The 14,891-nt window shown below is 37.2% G+C and overlaps 1 long non-coding RNA gene across 2 annotated transcripts; it reads right to left on the reverse strand.

The window, feature by feature from the left end:
• Window positions 1-2,935: 2,935 nt before the first annotated feature.
• Window positions 2,936-7,030, reverse strand: LOC107765546 (uncharacterized). Of its 2 annotated transcripts, XR_001643457.2 has the most exons (5): window positions 5,711-7,030; window positions 5,571-5,620; window positions 4,220-4,327; window positions 4,060-4,138; window positions 2,936-3,159 (listed from the first exon to the last, which is right to left on the reverse strand). It is a non-coding gene; the product is annotated as an uncharacterized LOC107765546 (long non-coding RNA). The 2 variants fall into 2 exon arrangements; XR_001643456.2 differs by having other exon boundaries at window positions 4,220-5,620.
• Window positions 7,031-14,891: the final 7,861 nt, after the last annotated feature.

Consider the following 14,891-nt stretch of genomic DNA (forward strand, 5'->3'; position numbering starts at 1 on the left):
TCTTTTGTATATTTGTTCTGTCTATTCCATTTCAGACAGTAGATTAGAAATTTTTTGTATATTCTATTAGTAGCCCATATTCTTGTGACACCAGGTCTTGACACACACTAGTAGACTTATAGTTTTGGGTTGTATTTTTACAGTTTTGATTTCATTTAGCTGCTTTCGTTTTGATCACTTTAAAAATCCGTTATTCCTTTAAATTCTTTAAATTAAGGAAAGTTGGTTGTTTGAAAAACTTAATAATAATGGAAATCACTAGATTGTTCACTGTAGGCTTGCCTAGCAATGGTGTTGGGCATCATCACGGCCTAAACTAGAATTGGGTCGTGACATAAATCATCTAATGGACCCAACTTGATTAACGTAAAGCTACTGTTTCTGTTCAACTTTAATTATATAAAATGAATAACAATTCAATATTGATTACACAAACTTAATAACAAAACTCAACATTGCACACCCATTAAAAGAAGAAGGCGAATCCAAGTAACAAAATATAAACCACTGAACCAGTGACAAGCAAATTACAAGAAGAATGGCTGAAAGAATTCATGAAGAAAAGATAAGAAACTGGCCTTTATGCTAAACAATTTGACGTTGAACACTGTAGAAATTCAACGACCAAAGAATTCTTGGACCGATGCCTCTAAACTAAACCTCGCCGGCAACCTCGAACCTCCACCTACTCGACCAAAATTAGCCATTGACTGCTCAAACAACTCCTGTTTTAACAAAATACTACAACCTTGGGAACCAAGAAGCTTTGGGTAAAGAACATTGATGGTGTTGAAGTGCAGTAAGGTTGTTTGTTAAAAGGTTTCAGCAAGAAAATATGAGGGTGTTTTGGTGGTGAAAAGCTGGTGTTTCAGGGGTGGTTTCACCTGCATTTTTGAGTGATTTGGGGATGTTTCAGGCCAGTTTTGGCTGCTTTTCATGGCTGGACTTCGAAGCTATTTTAATGGATATTCAAGGGCAGTTTTGAGGTGGTTTTCATGGGTGATGGTGGCTGAATTTGCAGCTCGTTTTTGGAGCTGTTTTGAGGTCACTTTCTGGGGTGGATTTGAGCTCGTTTGGGAATATTTTTGCCGGTGATTGGGTAGAGCTGAGCAGCATTTTTCAGCTGCTATTTCAGGTTGTTTTGAGGGTTGTTTTGTATGCAAAACATGAGGTTTTGTAGCTGAAATGAGGGTGCTTTGGAGGTGGGTTTTTGGGACTATTTTTGTGGCTGAAAGTGATAGAAGATTTGCTAGGTTTTGATCGCATTTTTATGCTAAATGGAGTTGTTTAATGGAGAAAAATGGGAGGAATTGTAGCTGTTGCGTTCTTTTCTTCAAGAGGAGACTGCGGCGCTAAAACTTGAGGAAGAAGAGATGGCTCCTAGTGTGCCAATAATATAAAATGTGAGAATGAATTCTCATAGGGATTGAAAAGTGAATGGAAAGAATTTACCGAACACTTGTTGTTTTTGTACGTGTCAAAAAATCATGCCACACACGTACGTACCCATGATTTAACATGTTTATTATTATTTAAAATTGAGAGGCCATGTCACTTAAACGTGCAATTGAATTTTTCTGAGTTACGTGTCACAGTTATGCCATGAGAACCGTACCAATAACCGTAATAATTAAATTATTATTTATGATCACTTTCCTAAACTTCTAGATTATTGTAAGGTCAAGAGTTATACAGTGAATTTGTGGAGAAGGATGTATGATTGTGATGTAATTGGGCTTGACAGAATTTATTATTTGCCCAAACTAATTCAAATCAATACTTTATGTATTAAAGGTCTGTCACTTTTCAATTCCACAGTCACTAGCCTAATGGCCCACTAATTTTCATCTACAATCCATTTCTAGCTTCGCTCTCCTTCAAAAATTAAGTATAACAACAATTTTTAAAGAGAACTTTTAACAAGAAACTTAAACAAATGCATTAGATTAAGGAAAAAAGGCACTGACATAATATTCATCATTGATAAATCATCTAATGGGCCCAACTTGATTAACGTAAAGCTATTGTTTCTATTCAATTTCAATTATCTGAACTTAATAACAATTCAACATTGATTACACAAACTTAATAACAAAGCTCAGCATTGAACGCCCATTAACAAGAAGACGGCAAATCCAAGTAACAAAATATAAACTACTGAACCAGTGACAAGCAAATTACAAGAAGAATGGCCGAAATAATTCAAGAAGAAAAGATAAGAAACTGGCCTTTATGCTAAACAATTTGACGTAGAACACTGTAGAAATTCAACGACCAAAGAATCCTTGGACCGGAGCCTCTAAACTAAACCTCGCCGGCAACCTCGAACCTCCACCTACTCGACCAGAAAAAGCCATTGACTGCTCAAACATCTCCCGTTTTACCAAAATACTACAACCTTGGGAACCAAGAAGCTTTGGGTAAAACATTTTGATGGTGTTGAAGTGCAGTAAGATTGTTTGTTAAAAGGTTTCAGCGAGAAAATATGAGGGTGTCACTACAAGAAAAATCGCCTTTAGGGGCGAGAATAATGGTCCCTCAAAGTCTGATTCTGATTCTTAAATATTATTAGCGACCAGAAATATCTGGTCGTCCGTCCCTGTTCGCTATAGGCTTTGATTTAGTAACGATGAGATTTAGTGACAGGTCTTTAAAAACTTTTAAGGACTGGTGTGATTCTGGTCCTTAATATACTTTCAGGGACCACATTTCTGGTCCCTAAAGAATGATAAAAAAAGAACGTTGGATGCTGCATCTGGTGCCAATTAATTTGCTACGAGCAGATTTTACTGGTCCTAATAAGACTTTAAGGATGAAAATATCTGGTCCTTAAAGATCTTATGAAATGTGGTCCCTGAACAAATATATTTTGTGTCCTGCTTTTCTGAAATATTATTCCATTCCTAATGTATATAATGAATGCATATAAACAAACTTATCAATAATGTTTTCATATATATACTTGTAATAATTACAAAAGAAAGGATTAACATTCCATTTGTACTGTATTATTTAGACACCCCTCGGAAAGAAAATAAATTAATATCACTTGCAAATAAAATGAATTGTTGTCTATAGTTCTGGGCAAATGATAATTATGTTGTCAACTTGAAGTCTCCAAAATATACATCTTCACTTGTAAATTGATGTCTTCAAGACCTGTGAGAAGTATGAAATGAATTCACTTAAAAAACTATAATAATCAACCAGAAACATTGGTAACTAATTGCGAGACGTAGATTATTTCATAAACTAATTGCAATATAACAATGTTTTGGTCATATAAGAAACTTGCATGATGAAAGAAAACACAAAAATGGCCATGTCTGCAACTAAAACACTATAAGAGACACTCAAAAAATGAATTTGTTTCATCAATGACAAGGAGCACTACATCTTATTATGTACAAATAGGTTCATAGGCTTAGAGGTAGACGAACACATAATTATTTACCATATTACACCCCAAATTGTAAGTGCCACGTAACCTAAGAAACAAAGATTAAGTTCAACATTAGCGTTAGCGAGAATCATCCAAAGTCTCTAATGTTGCGTTAATAAGAGTCAACCCTCATTATTTAATACATATAAATATAGGATGCAAGTTATAGGATCTAATAACATTATATTATATAAACTACTAACAAATAAATTGCACTTTTAAAGCACATTTTCTTCCAGAGAATATCTGGCTCAGAAATGTTTACGAAAAAATTCTAAATTAGTGCCTTGTAACTTTTTCACTATCATAATCATATTTTGGGTTCTTCTACAAATAAGAAACTGTGAGGGGTCCATGTTCCTATCAGTTCAATGTAGCAAATTTTCATATCACTCAAACACAGATCAGGGTAAATCTACTGATGCAAAAATAAAAAAAATAAACTATTGACAATTATCCTACATTTGAACCTAAAACTTGGTGTCCTTGCAATTAGCCATTAACTTGTGAGAAAATAATTACAATTCCATAATGCTAAATGCACATGCACATAGATATGTTTTTGACAAGTAAAAGAAACATAATTTTTACAAGAATAGTGAAAGAAATTTCTGGACCTGCTGTCTAACTCTCTCAAGTTTCAGCTCAAATTGTGCCAACTTCAAATGGCATTGTTTCCAACTATCGAACTTACTCCTGGAAAGAGAAGGAAAACGAATCAACAAAAGGAACTTATCTTCCATATAATTAAATTTTAAAAAGCAAAAATTCTTCTACCTTTTTCCTCATACGGCTTTCACACACGGAGCTTCGATTTTGCTGCTAAACACAAAAGTGAGAGATAAAGAGAAAGTGGCTTTGGGTGCACACCTTGTCAGGAATACTCTATTGGTTGATAATCCCATGTCAGAGGGTATAAATTGTTCATAAAAGTAAAAAGAGTACATAATCAGATGAGAGTATGAGATTTACTATATGAAAAGTTGCAGTGTTACAACAAAAATAAAATCATATTTGAGAACCTAAGAAATGCATCCCAACTGTTATAAGATTATATCATGAATATACATGCGAACTTCAGAGTCACATATGACACAGAGATGCAGAGAATAGAAGACTAAGGTTTTAACTAAATGGTTATGAAATGATATAGAGTGTAAGGTTGAGTTTCAGTCCAAAAATAAATTGTATTTGCATGAGTAGCAAAGACAAATTGAGAACCAGTAACGAAATCAGTAAACTTGGAAAAAGAGAATAAGAAAAAATTAAAAATTGATCCAGATTATAAGAAGAAAGTCTATCATTTCAACAGTGCAACACCCCTGACAAATGAACCACCCCCTTCATCAAAGATAACCTTAACAACCATTGCACCAAGATCAAATATCTTCATAAACTCTTATACAACCACAAGTACAATACCGATGCACTTATTCAAGTAACCTACTTATGGAGAAACCATAAACACGTCTCATCGCTTTCAAGGTGTTCAATTTTAATACCACATTTCGCTAACGTTTCAATATTTTATTTAAAATATGTCTTAGAACCATACAACAACATATTTAAAATTACTCATTTCAATCTATCACTTTCACAAAGGCTTTGTGCAGATGAATCTTTACTTTTTTTCTATAACTTCAATCCATCTACTACAGCACTGCTAGCAGCAAATAATTTTTCCACCACTTGAAATAGTCATTGTCTAATAAATTCACAAGTTTAATTTCTTTTAGCAAACATAACTATCACTCATATTTAAAAGAAGATACATGAACTTGATAATCACCGTAGACTAGCAAGCTCAGTTAAGCACCTCACCTAATATCAATTGGTAACAAAGTACAATAATCCTATTGAATAAAGCTTCCTTTTAGTACGTAAAGGAGTGGTTAGTAGCAATATCTGACCTCGGTATAATAATATTAAGAAGCGCACTATAAAATAAACACCCAATTTCAACAAGAATGTGCATAAAATGTATCCATCAACAAAATGAAGACCAACAATGAAAATAAATACCAAAAATCACTCACTGCGCCTATAAATGAAATGAAATAAAACCCATAAGAATTAATAGCAAAACCCAGCAAGTCTAAAATAGTGAGTGGAAGAAAGGAACACTAACCGATGATTGGAACACTTCATCTCTTAAGAAAGTCGTAAAGATAATCAAATCTTGCATTCAAGAAACAAAATTGTCAGCGCACATATACAAGCATAGCTGAAGCAGATAAAGAGAATAGGATTATGGGAAGCAAAACTTACGAATTTCAAGCTAATACTCCTAAAAGCACCTTGGACCACAATGAAACAATTCATTCCCATCTCATTGCGGAAGCTGAAGTGAATAACACGTGAGCTCTTCTTCTCAAAATGGCTCAGAGAGACGGCCTCGCCATAAAAACAACTTGTTGAATCACAAAATGCCAACTCAATCGCACCGATCCAACTTCAGTTGGTGTTGGAAAACATTACCCAAAATAACTCGACAAAATTGAATAATTTGTAGAATAGTCGTGAACAACTGATGATGGAAATCGTCACTTTGAACAATGAAATCAAGAATAGATTTTGATGAAACACCAGAACTAGTTGTCAAAGTGATAAAGATTTGGGGATTTTGAGAGAAACGTTGAGAGATTGAGAGTAAACTCTAGTTCCTAAATGACGACTTTGAGAATGTTTTTAAGTGTTTCTATTTTTTTATTTCTTTTTCTAGGTTTCTATCTCTTTATAATTATAAAAATCTTAAAATTTTAGAAGAAATTTTGGGCGGCACCTCAAGTCTCGCACTCCCGCTCTATTCTGCATATAGGGACGAGAATTTTATAATTATAGGGACGAGATTCAGTCGCGTCGTTATTTAATTTAGAATTAGGTACCATAAATAAAACTAGTCGCTATAAGTATATTTTTAGCGACCAGATTTCAGTCCCGCTGCTAAATGCTGGTCACTAATGAGCCTTTTTCTTGTAGTGTATTTTGGTGGTGAAAGCTGGTGCTTCAGGGGTGGTTTCGCCTGCGTTTTTGAGTGATTTTGGGGCTGTTTCGGGCCAATTTTGGCTGTTTTTCATGGCAGGACTTTGAAGCTATTTTAATGGAGATTCAAAAGCAGTTTTGGGGTGGTTTTCATGGGTGATGGTGGCGGATTTTCAGCTCGTTTTTGGAGCTGTTTTGAGGTCGTTTTTTGGGAGTGGATTTGAGCACGTTTGGAAATGTTTTTGCCTGTGATTGGCGTAGAGTTGAGCAGCATTTTTCAGCTGCTAGTTCAGGTTGTTTTGAGGGCTGTTTTATGTGCAAAACGTGAGGTTTTGGAGCTGAAATGGGGGTGCTTTGGAGGTAGGTTTTGGGGGCTGTTTTGAGGTGTTTTTGTGGCTGAAAGTGATGGATGATTAGATGGGTTTTGATCGTCATTTTATGCCAATTGGAGTTGTTTAATGGAGAAAAATGGGAGGAGTTGTGGCTGCTGGGTTCTTTTCTCCATGAGGAGACTGCGGCGCTAAAAATTGAGGAAGAAGAGATGGCTCCTAGTTTTCTTTAAAATGTCCCCCCTCCCTCAGAATATTTAATACTGAGTAGAGTGAGTGTTTGCTGTTACGTGAGAGGGAGTGCCAAAAATATAAAATGTGCGAATGAATTCTCACGAGGATTGAAAAGTGAATGGAAAGAATTTTTGGAAGGAAAATTTGGTGTAGATCCCAAAGTGTGAGATGTGAGTTGGATAAGAATTGTGAATTGGGAATAAGAAATACATGTGCATCTGCAAAATTTGTTACAATACCCAATTTTGTTTCTCCTTTCTTCTAATTAATTTTCTTTGATCTTTATTGATTAACAAGTATTAGTACCCGCACCATGTGTGGATATTATTAAGGAATATTAGTCACATCAAAGTATGATCTAATTTATTTAAGCACGTTGAATCATTCGTTTTAACAAAATTCTAATGATCATCTTATCTACCCTATAGTAATAGTTCAACATAATTAAATTAAAGACTCATATCATCATCAAATAACTTTTAGATGATACTCAAATATCACAATTATATAGGTTGTTTCAAATAATTTGAAAATATAAATTAATTTAAAATGAATAAGAAATACATTATAATTAAATGAATCCAAAAAATATTACAATTTTTAATTTTTTTTTTATGTGTAATTCATGATGAAAATCATAGAGTGGTTCATTTTTAAACACGTGTTTTATCTAAAAAGTCTCATATGAAATAGAGATTAGTCTTGACTTATAATAATGATAAAAGAAATTTAGAAAGTACTTTGACTCAGATGGAGTGAACAAATGGACATTTTTTTAAAAATTTTGCAATGGACAATTTTTTTTTTAGACAGTTTTTTTTAAAATTTTCGTTTTTTGTTAAACAACATTTAATATTTTATTTTATTATTTTATAGATATTTTAATTCAAAAACCGTCGCGACCAAATTTCTACTATAGGCCGTAATGGCGCCCAACGTTACCGCTACGCAAGCCAATAACGAACTAACCATGATTTTTTCTTTTAACAATTTAGAAATAGTTGATTTTTACTTATTGAATAGGTAAGAAGTGAAATTTCATAAAACGAGTATTAGACAATTTTAAGAGCAAATAAAGTGAAATAGCTAATCAAAATCAACAAGTGTCTACTAGACAAACTTTCAAGACTTGGTGTCACAAGTATATGAGCTACTAATAAAGTATACAAAAATGCTACACTATTGTCTGAAATGAAGTAGACAGGAAGTAAAAGTAGAAGAAAGACTTTGGGTGCTGCAGAACGGGCTCGGGAGGCAGCTCACCACAAAGTCTCGGGGGATCAGGAGTGCAAGTCGAGATGATACCCAGATGCTCCTTACTATGGTCTAACAATAAAATACTGAAGTTCTATATAAGCATGGGATATGTAAATGAAACTGAGAACTCAATAACAAGAACTAAACAAAAATAATTGCTTTACTGACAGTAAATATGTCTCGACTTGAAATTTTCACCTTCGGGACCGTGATGATGCCTAATATTTTACTTGCTAGGCAAGCCAACCTTAGAGGATTCTTAAGTCAACTTCAGTCAATTTTAACAATAGAAATAATTATGCTAAAAAGAAGCTAAAACTGAGTTTGCGAAATAACATAAAACTCGTAAGAACTGATACAATTCGGATCTGGTGTCACGATTCACAAACTTCTAAGAGTTACTACAACAAAGTATGAAAGAAAATATAATTATTCTGAAAGAAAGGAAACATTATAATAAAGAAACTAGGAAGGGACTTCAGGGTCTGTGAACGCCAGCAGATCTACCTTGGGTCTCCGACAAGCAAGTCCAACTGCTAACCTTACGATCAGCTAAGGGCGGTACCAAAATTTGCACAAGAAGTACAGAGTGTAGCATGAGTACAACCAACCCTATATACTCATAAGTGTTGGTCCTAACCACGACGAAGTAGTGACGAGTCTATGACAAAATACCTACTTAATAAACGTGTGTAGATAATGGTATACGAACAAAATAACAACAAACAAGAGCTAGACAAGTGGTATCGGGAGGGAGGCATGCTAGAGGGGATACAAGATGTGAGAATTTCAGCAGAAATGATAACCAGGACAATCATTATGCCTTTGACTAGTGAAAATAATTAAACACATTAAGAAAAAGTGCACGGCATCACCCTTCGTACTTTTACTCTCAACCTCACAATATAAATCAATAGAAACGGCACGGCATCACCCTTCGTGCATTAACTCTCATAACATAGCACGACATCACCCTTCGTGCATTAACACTCACAATATGGCACGGTATCACCCTTCATGCATTAACACTCACATACGATACGGAATCACCCTTCGTGCGTTAACACTCTCCCTCACCACATAACAATGGACAAGTAAAAACAAGGAGATAGGATCAATAAGTATAAGCCTTACTTCAACAACGGTTCCACAATACCAATCTCAACTCAGGATCAATAATCAATTATCCCCAAAGATCATAAACATGATAAGAGCAATCAATTTAAAAATTAACTAGTCTAAGCATGGATAATATGATCAAGGAAAGCAACAATTACAAAGAGCAAGTCTCACCCGCATGCTATAACTCGACAACAACGCATAAGTATTAGTCACCTCACATATACGTTGTACCCAACAGCTAAACATGTAGCACATAGACAAATAAGTCCTAATACCACGACCATACTCAAAGCTCAACCACAGCTTTGCCTTTCAAACAAGCCTCCGAACCAATAAAATCTAGCAAATTACCAACCAAACGATTCGAATTAAGCCTTAGGAAATACTCACGATTGCAAAGAATTCAATTTAGGTCATTATTGAAAAAGCCAACTAATGGGCCCGCTTGGTCCAAACCCAAAATTCGGACCAAAACTCGATTACCCATTCAGCCTCGAGCCCAGTTATGTAATTTGTTTTGGAATAAGACTTTAATTTGAGGTCTAAATCCCTATTTTACAAAAATATTAAGTAGTACCCAAACCCCCAATTTCCACCATGAAAACACAAGAATTTAGGTTGAAATCTTAGAAAAAGTAATGAATGACTGAAAGAAACTAGTTTAGGATCACATACCAATGATTTGGGGAAGAAAAGTTCTTTGAAAAATCACCTCTAGGGTTTTTGTGTTTGAAAATTTGAAGAATGAACCAAATATCCCGTCGAAGTCCCATCTTGATTAGTTGTAGATGTCACATTTGCGACTCGGGGTTCGCAAATGCGAAAAACCTATCGCAAATGCAAAGGTTTCACATTTCTGCTTTCATCGCATTTGCGATGAACTATTCGCAAATGAGAACACTGACCCTTCCGCAAATGCGACCGCTTGATCGCATTTTGTCACCACCCGATTTACACTCCGTATAACGTCGTGACAGCACCTAGTCTCCATAACTTGGTAAGCCTAACATTTACAGAATAATAAAATGCTAACATATTTTTAACAACTAGCTGTAACAGAACAACATAAGTAAATACCATGTCGCTTGGCCTGTATAATAACTAACTACTCGGTAATACACAATATGCCCAAAATCTGGAACATCATGAGTCACAAACTAACGAAAGAAAATAGTATCTCTATACTCCAGAATCTAACAAAAGGAAACACAGGAAATGTTTGACATGGGGAAGAGTAGAAAGGGACTTCGAGGTCTGCGGACGCGACAAATATACCTTGAAGTCTCCAAAGTTGTCTCGACTCACTGGTAATGCGGCTGATAAGAAGTACCTGAATCTGCACACGAAAAACATGTGCAGGGAAGGGCATGAGTACACCACAATGGTACTCAGTAAGTTCCAAGCCTAACCTCGGTCGAGTAGTGACGAGATCAGGTTAGGGCCCTACTGGTATATATATAATAAAAATAGGACAGAATGAAATATCGCGGTAAAATAAGGATTAAATTTTAACAAGAATGCAATCATAGAAAGGTAATAGCTCAATACACAGATATAACAACAGGTGATCTCCTGAGATACCGTCCCGTAGTCCCAAACGTAAATGTGGAGGGGAATCTCCCGGAATATCGTTCCGTAGTCCCAAAGTAAATGTGCAAGACAGGGGATCTCCTAGAATACCGATCCGTAAACCCAAAGTAAATATGCAAGGGGATCTCCCAAAACACCGATCTGTAGTCCCAAAGTAAATATGCAGCTCAAACAACGAAAATAACAGTTACAGTAAGAAAACCTATAGTTTAGACTAAGTTCAAGTCAAGGAAAAGCAGAAATTCACTAAACATGCTGCACAGAGTTCAGATAAACAATTAAGGGAAGTAGACATGCTATTCTAAGCTAACATGATACTACACATGCTGATATAATACAAATAGAAAGAAGAACAGGTTATTACTCAGTGGAAATTGGGTTTTTACAGCAATTAGCCCGTGTACTTACTCGTCACCTCACGTACACTGCGCTCACATATCAAAACACTACCAAATCCTAAGAGGAGTTCCCCCACACAAGGTTAGGCAAGCCACTTACCTCGAACCAAACTCAAATCAATCCATAACAATGCTCTTCCCACGAATACCCGACACTGAATGGCCCAAATCTAGCCAAAATCAATTACTTAACATAAATATGACTACAAAAAACTAATCTAGCTAATGAAATCAAAGCTAAAGCAAGAAATTGGCAAATCGCCCTAAAACGCCTCCCTAGGCCCACATCTCGGAATTAGGTAAAAGTCACAAAATATGAACACGCATTCACTCACGAGTTCACTCGTACCAAAATTACTCAAATACGATACTAAAATATCGATCTAAACCCCAAAATTCAGCCTAAGAACTTTTCTCAAACTTTCCCAATTTTCCACACCAAATCACTAATTTAATGATGAAATTAAGGACATAATCATGGAAATTAACCAAAACTAGGTAATAATAACTAAACCCAAACACCCACGTGAAAATCTCTCCAAAAATCGTCTAATTCCGAGCTCTCAAGTCCAAATGGTGAAAAAGGACATAAACCCTCGATTTTGAACTTTTAAATCTGTCGAGGTGCGTTCTTATTCGCGAATGCATCATCACTCTCGTGAACGCGATAAACAATCTTTTACTGACCCATAATTCCTCCTTCTCGAATGCAAGGGACCTCTCGCGAACTCGTAACTTTCACTGACTGACCCTACGCAAATGCGGGACTCTCTTCGCGAACGCGTAGGCTTAATGCCTGATGCTCCATTTGTCTGTTCCTCTACGCGAACGCGAGGACCATATCGTGAACGCATAGGATTAAGGTCCCACATCTTCGCGAATGCGGGAACCACATTGCAAATGCAAAGAACAACTCAGCTGTCCTCCGTAATTGCCTTACGCGAATGCGAGACCTCTCTCGCGAACGCGATGAAAGAAAACGTCTGCAACAAAAAACCAAAACATCTGCCACCTCCCAAAGTCCAAAATAATCTGTTAAGCATCCGAAACTCACCCAAGGCCTCAGGACCTCAACCAAACATTCAAACCAATCCTAAATTACCATACGAACTTAGTCGAGCTCTCAAATAACATCAAACAACGCTAAAATCACGAATCACCCTCCAATTCAAACTTAAAGAACTTGAAACTTCAAATTTCTACAACTGATACCGAAACCTATCAAACCACGTTGATTGACCCTATATTTTGCACACAAGTCATAATCAACATTACGGACCTACTCCAACTTTCAGAATCAGATTCTGACCCCGAAATCAAAAAGTCCACCACCGGTCAAAATCTTCAAAAATTTGACTTTTGGCATTTCAAGCCTAAATCAGCTATAGACCTCCAAACATACATTCCGGGCGCGCCCCTAAACCCAAAATCACCCAACGGAGCTAACAGAATTAACGAAACTCCATTCTGGAGTCATCTTCACACAGTTCTGACTACGGTCCAAATCCTAAGACTTAAGCCTCTGTTTAGGGAGTAAGTGTCCCAAAACACTCCAAAAACAAAAACGAAACCTCCCGGCAAGTCACATAAGCATAAAAAGATACGGGGGAAGCAGTTAATAGGGGATTAGGGCTATAACTCTCAAAACGACCGGCCGGGTCATTACATCCTCCCTCTCATAAAATAATCATTTGTCCTAGAACGAGCATAGAGACATACTTGAAGTGGTGAAAAGATGAGGATAACGGCTGTGCATATCCTGCTCGGTCTCCCAGGTCGCCTCCTCGACCGGCTGACCCCTCCACTAAACCATCACTAAAGCATTGTTCTTTAACCTGAACTTTCGAACCTGGTTGTCCAAAATAGCCACTGGCTCCTCAACATAAGATAGATCCTTGTCAAACTGGACTGAGCTGAAATACAACACATGCGACGGATTATCGTGATACTTCTAGAGCATAGAAACATGGAATACCGGATGAACTACTGCTAGACTGGGAGGAAAGTCTAGCTCATAAGCAACCTCCCCAACTCGCCGTAACACCTCAAATGGACCAATAAACCTCGGGCTCAGCTTGCCCTTCTTCCCGAACCTCATAACGCCCTTCATAGGCAAAACCCAGAGGAAGACCCGCTCTCCAACCATGAATGCAACATCACGAACCTCCAATCCACATAACTCTTTTGTCTGGACTGGGATGTGCGAAGTCTATCCTATATCACCTTAACCTTCTCTAAGGCATCTTGAACCAAGTCCGTACCCAATAATCTGGCCTCGCCCGGCTCGATCCAACCCACTAGGAACCGACACTGCCTACCATACAGAGCCTCATACGGTGCCATATGAATGCTGGACTTGATAACTGTTGTTGTACGCAAACTCTGCAAGTGGAAAGAACGGATCCCAAGAACCTCCAAACTCCATCACACAAGCACGGAGCATATCCTCTAGAATCTGAATAATGCGCTCGGATTGTCTGTCTATGTGAGGGTGAAATATTATGATCAACTCCACCCGAGTACCTAGCTCATGCTATACGACCCTCTAGAACCGTGATGTAATCTGCATACCCCGGTCATAGATGATAGATATCGGCACGCTATGAAGTATGACAATCTCGCGAATATAAACTCGAGCCAGTTGTTTCGAAGAATAAGTAGTCATCACAGGAATAAAATGAGATGACTTGGTCAGCCGTTCCATAATCACCCAAACTGCATCAAACTTCCGCTGAGTCCGTGGGAGTCCAACAACGAAATACATAGTGATCTGCTCCCATTTACACTCCGGAATCTCTAACTTCTAAAGCAATCCACCCGACCGCTTATGCTCATACTTCACTTGCTGACAATTTAGACACCGAGATACATATTCCACTATGTCTTTCATCATTCTATGCTACCAATAATGATGCCTCAAGTCCTGATACATCTTCGTGGCACCCGGATGAATGGATTACCGTGAGTTATGGGCCTCCTAGAGAATCAACTCATGTAATCCGTCTACATTGGGACACATAGCATGCCATGTATCCTCAATGCACCATCATCACCAATAGTGACCTCCTTAGCATCACTGTGCTGAACCGTATCCTTAAGGACAAGCAGATGGGGGTCATCATACTGACGCTTCCTGATACGATCATAAAGAGAAGACTAGGAGAACACACAAGCCAAAATTCGAAGCGGCTCAGAAATGTCTAATCTAACAAACTAGTTGGCCAAGGCTTGAACATCCAATGCTAAGGGCCTCTCTGCTGTTGGTAAATATGCTAAGCTCCCCAAACTCTTCTCCCTGCGACTCAAGGCATCGGCCACCACATTGGCCTTCCGGAGATAGTACAGAATAGTGGTATCATAATCCTTAAGTAGATCTAACCACCTCCGCTGATGCAAGTTAAGATCTTTCTGCTTGAATAGATGCTACAAACTCCGATGATCAGTGTAGATCTCACAAGGGACACCGTACAAATAGTGCCGCCAAATCTTCAAGGCATGAACATAGCTGCTAACTCAAGGTCGTGGACAAGTTAGTTC

The sequence above is a fragment of the Nicotiana tabacum genome, chromosome 24 (assembly GCF_000715075.1).
Source record: "Nicotiana tabacum cultivar K326 chromosome 24, ASM71507v2, whole genome shotgun sequence".
NCBI classification, from domain to species: Eukaryota; Viridiplantae; Streptophyta; class Magnoliopsida; order Solanales; family Solanaceae; genus Nicotiana; species Nicotiana tabacum.